General features: G+C 40.5%; 1 non-coding gene across 1 annotated transcript; it reads left to right on the top strand.

Annotated features, from left to right (window-relative positions):
- Positions 1–3888: 3888 nt before the first annotated feature.
- Trnas-cga (transfer RNA serine (anticodon CGA)) lies at positions 3889–3965 on the top strand. Its single transcript has one exon. It is a non-coding gene; the product is annotated as a tRNA-Ser (tRNA).
- Positions 3966–6916: the final 2951 nt, after the last annotated feature.

Here is a 6916-nt window from a genome sequence, read left to right as displayed (position 1 = left end):
AAAATAAGATACGCCCGCAATTTGAGGATGATTCTCGTTGGAATCGTTAGTCGCAGCACATAAAAAGGATTTACATTAGCAAGAGAGGTACGAATGGGTTATTTCCTAGTGCCATATTTCATGATTAGGTTAGTGTTACGATCTAAAAAAAATAGCTGTTTCGCTCTACATCGGTATGCCGAAGGCAGAGGGCTTCTCTGATGAGCTGACCTGGACAAAATATTATTCATTTTATGTTTCGACAGAGAGATCGGGAAGTTAGACTGTAAGCTCTTGTAAAGTGTGAGAATTATACTCCCTTAATTTTTACGTAGCGCGCAGGAGGCTATTTTGACACACCCCAAGCCAACCAGGAATTAGTCAGTTTTCTCTTAACTTCTCTTACAGCCTCCAAGAACCGCTAAACTCCTTCGCCTTCTATACAGTAAAAGGAGCCATAGGACTAAAATAATATTGTAGATCGGTTTCTTCACTTCAATGGTTACTATTAAATAATTAACGGACATACACCTATCTGACCAGGCTCTCTTCAACGCTAAAAAGTAAAGATACCAGAATGTGACAAAACAAGATCAGGAGGAGATCCAACTGGCGTACAACTTCAGTACAATTTCGCGGCGTTAATAAACTTAAATTCGTGGAATAGCTTTGGTACACCTTGACGAGAGGTTCTGCGGCTTGTCGGTATTGTAACGGGAGACTCAGTGAACTGGTGTGCGGTGTCGTTACGGTAGCACCGTTACGTCAGGCAGCGCTGCTTAGGCACACGATGCTAATGAGCGTACGGGGAGCCTCAGCTGAAGGTCGCGGGACTGGGACACGTGCTGCTTACTGAACGCTTCCAGCAGCCGGGGCCCCCATCTCATCAGCGCCACACACACACACACACACACACACACACACACACACTAGTTCAGCATCTTCAGTTTCTCCCAGTCATGGCTCTCTCATCGCCCGTTTTAACTGCAGTACTGGGGAATAAGGGAGCTACGGATTGATGAACATTTTATTATAAAAATTTTTGTGTACAAAAATATTTGTAACTATAGCATTATCACACATTTTCCTTGGGCTATGGGTAAAGTAAAAAAACTTTCAACCGTGCTCTGTGATGTTGTCTAATCGTGCGGCCTATAATTTTTGCTTCCGCGGAATATCTTCTTGAATAACGCAAAGTTTTTGCATTCATATCAATTTCGCGGATAATTAAAATTCACGATCGTCTGAAATGTTCAAAACATCCATAGTCTTCGATACAATTTGATGCATTGTCGAATCACGCTTGCAAGCCGGCCGAAGTGGCCGTGCGGTTAAAGGCGCTGTAGTCTGGAACCGCAAGACCGCTACGGTCGCAGGTTCGAATCCTGCCTCGGGCATGGATGTTTGTGGTGATGTCCTTAGGTTGGTTAGGTTTAACTAGTTCTAAGTTCTAGGGGACTAATGACCTCAGCAGTTGAGTCCCATAGTGCTCAGAGCCATTTGAACCATTTCACCCTTGCAATACACACACACTTCATGCGTGCCACACTATTTTGTATGTGTCTGTGTTTTGCAATAGTTGGTGCGAACCTGTAACTAACAGCGACACGAGAAAGCAATTGTAGCCATCTGCAGCTCGAAATAAGTCGATGGAACGTAAATAGAACAAAAAATCGGAGCTCCCTCTTCCCGGATAAGATACATGATACAATCAGCAATAAATTAAAAGATGGATAAAAAAATACAAAACCAGCTTTCCTCTTGTTACCAGGCGAAGTGTAAGCATTTCTCCGGATGTCTACGCATTGTTTGCGTGCAGTACACTGTATTCACTAATGGCCCAATGGGCGTCCGACGGTCCTACAGTGAACACACAGTAGTTTCTTCAATATATCTGTTCTACGACAGGTATCGAATAGACGCTCTCCACTTCCTCAGTCCTGTCCCTCGTCCGTAATCTGCTACTAACTTCGTCCGTTTTTAATGTCATCCAGTATCAAGTCGTCTTTTTCTTCTGTCTCCCTTCCTCACTATCTTCTCAGCAATCTTTCCTTATGTCGTTTCGTTGTATCCAGTTTCTGCTTAACATATCTCCGAACCAAAATGTTTTCCCCAGTCCTATCATTCAACTCGCTCCCTTTCCTCTGCCATGCGTAAAAGTACGTACTTCTGCATTCGTCACCCTGTCAGTCCATTTAAGTTTTAGAGTTTTTCTCCGCAATCTCGTTTCAAAACTATCCAAATATCCTTTCTCTTTGTTTTAACTGACTTTGCCGTGTAGCCTAACACTACGTAAGGAACACTTGACGAAACGGCTTTTTAATTATAACGGAGTTCCTTCTTTTCCTTTTTTTATCCATAGAGACTCTTGTTATTTCCTCCACACAGCTTCAGTTTTCTCTCACTAAACTTCATAAAGAAATAAAACGTGTTACTTATCCCAATGTGTTTCCTTCCAATAATACTTTGCTGTTTGCCACTCTTTTCGTGTTCCCTACATTTATCTTCATTCCCTGCATTTTTCACAATTATACGACAGTTTGTCATAAATTGCAGTACTTCCTCTGACTCAGTCAACCCTGTCTGCCCGCGGTAGCTGAGTGGTCAGCGCGACAGAATGTGAATCGTAAGGGCCCGGGTTCGATTTCCGGCTGGGTCGGAGATTTTCTCTGCTCAGGGACTGGGTATTGTGTTGTCGTAATCATCATCATTTCAACCCCATCGACGCGCAAGTCGCCGAAGTGGCGTCAAATCGAAAGACTTGCACCCGGCGAACGGTCTTCCCGACGGGATGCCCTAGTCACACGACATTCATTTAGTCAATACTGTTCGTCTGTTAGATTCTCAGCCTAAATATTGAAGAGCGTTGGAGACAAACAACACCGTTTTCTAGTGCCTCTTCCAATACCCGTCTCATGCCTAAACGTAAAGCAGATTTACTCATTAAAACGTGTACGTTATCTCCGGCGCATCCGGTTATATGGTTCAAATGGCTCTGAGCACTATGGGATTTAACATCTAAGGTCATCAGTCGCCTAGAACTTAGAACTACTTTAACCTAACTAACCTAAGGACATCACACACATCCATGCCAGAGGCAGGATTCGAACCTGCGACCGTAGCAGTCTCCCGGTTCCGGACTGAAGCGCCTAGAACCGCTCCGCCACCGTGACCAGCCCGGTTATAGGGCATCACTTTAAGGTCGATCCAGAGGCGTAGCTAGCAATATGCTTGTGTTGCGGTCCGCAACGGCTACCATCGGTGTGAGGGTGACAAAATTTAGTGGTTTCTGCGGCATTAGCTGTAAATATTTTTTCTTTCGTTGTCTCATTTCTGACACTTAAGGGAGCGGAAGGGCAGCAAGATTGCATGTGGACTACGCTTCTACTTCTTTGCGTGTATTTGGCGGTAAAACAGCGTGGAAAAAAATTCTCACACGGTACTTCAGACAATGATGTCAATGGACTCAGTTCGATGCATGCATTTTTTTGTACGAAGACCAATGTCAACATAGCTTCTCGGCCACTAAACTGTATTATGATTTGGTTGTGCTGTGGTTTTCGTGCTGTTACTATTTTGTGGTAAGTAGAGATTTGAGATTGTAAAATAGAAAAAAACCGATCATTCTTACCGAAAGCACTGTGGTCATAAAAGAATAATGGTTGGATGTCAAATAGATGTCCGGTTTGTCTCGTGAATTCAGAGAAGTGTTTCTCCGCATAATGTGTAGCTGTGTATGTACGTATATTAAATTAAAATTTCTTCAAACATCAGGTTCTCTGAAACTTCCTGGCAGATTAAAACTGCGTGCCCGACCGAGACTCGAACTCGGGACCTTTGCCTTTACTTTGGAAGGTAGGAGACGAGGTACTGGCAGAAGTAAAGCTGTGAGTACCGGGCGTGAGTCGTGCTTCGGTAGCTCAGTTGGTAGAGCACTTGCCCGCGAAAGGCAAAGGTCCCGAGTTCGAGTCTCGGTCGGGCACGCAGTTTTAATCTGCCAGGAAGTTTCATATCAGCGCACACTCCGCTGCAGAGTGAAAATGTCATTCTGGAAATCAGGTTCTCTAATCGGTCCTATGTCGTTAAAAAAAAGACTTATTTTTGTTAAATCCTATAACTGAGAGAGCACGTTCTTCAATGCGGTACTATTTTCCGAACCATTTTACATCGTTTAAATATTTAATACAATTTGATAAATTCTTGTGTCGATTGTCTTCAAAATTCTTGAAGTGCGCGACTGAATGTGCAATTTCTGAATCTCTTCCTTACCTCATTTTGACGTTAATATTTTTCTTAGCTTTGTGCTTTTCTGTAGTGTATGTGAGAGATTTTCGAAATTTGAACTAATTAAGAATTATGCAAAGAATTGGTAGACAGTACGTTGCTTATATTTTATTTTCGTATATACGCTTATTTCGGCTTTATTGCCTCCATCAGTACATCTGCAAACAATTACATTTATTTATAATTTACATATAAGATATAATTTTTTTACATTCGATGTTGTGCTCACGTTGTCGATGGACATACGTCTACTTTCAGTAAACTGCAGTTGCTGTCAGTTGTTGGAGAATGCAATATTCTTTTAAGTGACTTTTAAAAGTTGGTTGATAATTTGCTATTATACGTGTATTATTATGTGATAGTCGTAGTAATTAAAGTTTGATAGCTAATTGTTTACTCAGAGATACTTAAGTTGTTGAATCGTGTATCTGCGGAGCTGTTACTGATATGTTTGTAATTTCTTGTACTTGGTTATCCATTAATTTCAATAATGTTTTGTAACTGTGTGCAATTAAAATCCGTTTGTTCATTTACTATGTCGTACGGATAATCCTTGGTATGTGTGTGCATTTCAAATCCCCTCAAAACGTTCACGATTGGACATTTCGGGATTTTGTGCAGAATATGTAGAGCGTTTTCAATGTTGTCAACTTCGTGTTTTTAATTTTTGAGGTGCGTAAAGAAGGTGGATTGATTGTTAAATGTTCCTCTCGCGTGTCCCTCAACCTAACGATGAAATTTCTTACAGTCTGTCCTATATAAAATTTTGTGCAGATATTGCAATTAGTTTTGTAGATACCAGGTTTTGTGTGTTTCAGGTGTATGATTTTTCCTGAAAATAGTTTTTTGCTAATATTGTTTTCTGAAAGCTAAGTTCCCATTTGTTTTTCGTAGTACGGCCATTATTTTGAGATATTTTTACCATATAGTTTGTTGGTATGTAGATTGCCGTTTTTTAAATGCAGTTTCTCTCATTAGTGTTATTTTGTGATTTATGGGGTCTTTTGATTTTGTTAATCATGAAATGAAAGAGTGCATATTTGTGGGTTTTGCGCTCGAAGATGTATGGTTTTTTATTCCATCTTTAGTGGTTTGTGTCCCGTTGACTTCAAAAGGGCGTTTGTAGTTTTTGTTGGTTATCGTGAGATCCAGAAAATTTATAGATTTGTTTTTTTGTCAAGTTCTAAAGTGAATTTCATTTTAGGATGTAAATTATTGAATTCCAAGTTTGAATGTCTCGATAATTTCCTTGTATGACTTAAAACTGTGTCATCGACATAGCGTTAGTACTAAATTATGTTTTTTGGACTGGTTTTCCCGAGCTGAAGAATTTTGTTCAGAGTTTATTAATGAATATATTTGTTATGGTTCCAGCAATATTACTCCCCCTAGCGACACCATCGGGCTGTGTGTTAGTTTTTCCGTTAAACAGGAAATACTTTTGTGAAACGCTTAATTTGAGAAGTTGTATGATTTCACGTATGTCTTCATTTGATAATGTTTTACAAGTCATAAGATTATTTTCTATAACATCTAATCTTCCTTGTACAGGTATGTTATAGTTCAATTCTTTTATCTTGGCGGCTCGCGCATGCCCGCCCAGGCGCTGGAGATTGCTGCGTTGCCAGTTGCACATGACGCACGCGCCAATAGAAGCAGCGCCATAGTATAGCATAGTTCGCAAGCTTACGTGTAGGGGGGGGGGGGGGGCGCAGTTCATTAAGTAAAGCCACCACGGCCGCATTAACCCTTTCGCTGCTACAAAGACGTGCACCCTGCATTCCGCGCTGTGGGCGATTTTGTCACTGCACTGCTCGCCTGTGCAGACACATTGTGTTCCGACTGCTTTGACACTCTTTATCATTCGATTCCACAAAAACTATTTGGCTCAAAAATTAGATTTTTACCTATCTTCTTGACTGATACCTTCCCCCCATAAATGACTTAATTTTGTTTCGATGTTCAAAGCAGTTATTATGCAGCATTAAATATAGTAAACCTTTGCACGAAATTTTGAAGAGTTTGCAGAGGTAAAAGTCCATAGAGTATACTTTCCGTATGGTCGATTTTAGTTGCCACAATGTTGAGAATGAAATGTGGAGAAGATACCTATATATTTCATTTAATTTAAGTACCACATAACTGTCATATGTAATACTGAGAAATATTCCACCTTTCGCGGCTGTAACAAAAGTTTTACTTACACTGGGCACGTTTGGCTTTATTTTAAAGCACTTCAATTAATCAAAAGGAAGTAGACAAAATACATTAAACAAAACTGTGGACTTACAAAAACATTAGGACTTGAATATACCGTCTGTCAGTGAAGTGCTCAGAGCTATGTCAAATATAATTTTGTGTGTGGCACACACAAAGAGCATTTATTTGCTAAAACACTGATGAGCCAACACAAACGTTGAATATTGTGCTACCGCAGCACAAAACTACGAAAGGTGACTTGGCAATGGAGGACACAAAATACAGTCCTCTTATGATGCTTCAAAAGAGAGAAACGGGTCTGGTCTAAATAAGTCGCTTATTACAGTTACCATTGGTAAAACTGCGACTGTGGAACAAAAACAAGAAATAGAACATGAATATCATTGTGTATGTGCCATACCTTTCACCGATGGAAGTGCTTTAAAATAAAGCC

This window comes from Schistocerca serialis, chromosome 1 (genome assembly GCF_023864345.2).
Source record: "Schistocerca serialis cubense isolate TAMUIC-IGC-003099 chromosome 1, iqSchSeri2.2, whole genome shotgun sequence".
NCBI classification, from domain to species: domain Eukaryota; kingdom Metazoa; phylum Arthropoda; class Insecta; order Orthoptera; family Acrididae; genus Schistocerca; species Schistocerca serialis.
This window is presented reverse-complemented; position numbering and strand designations above follow the sequence as displayed.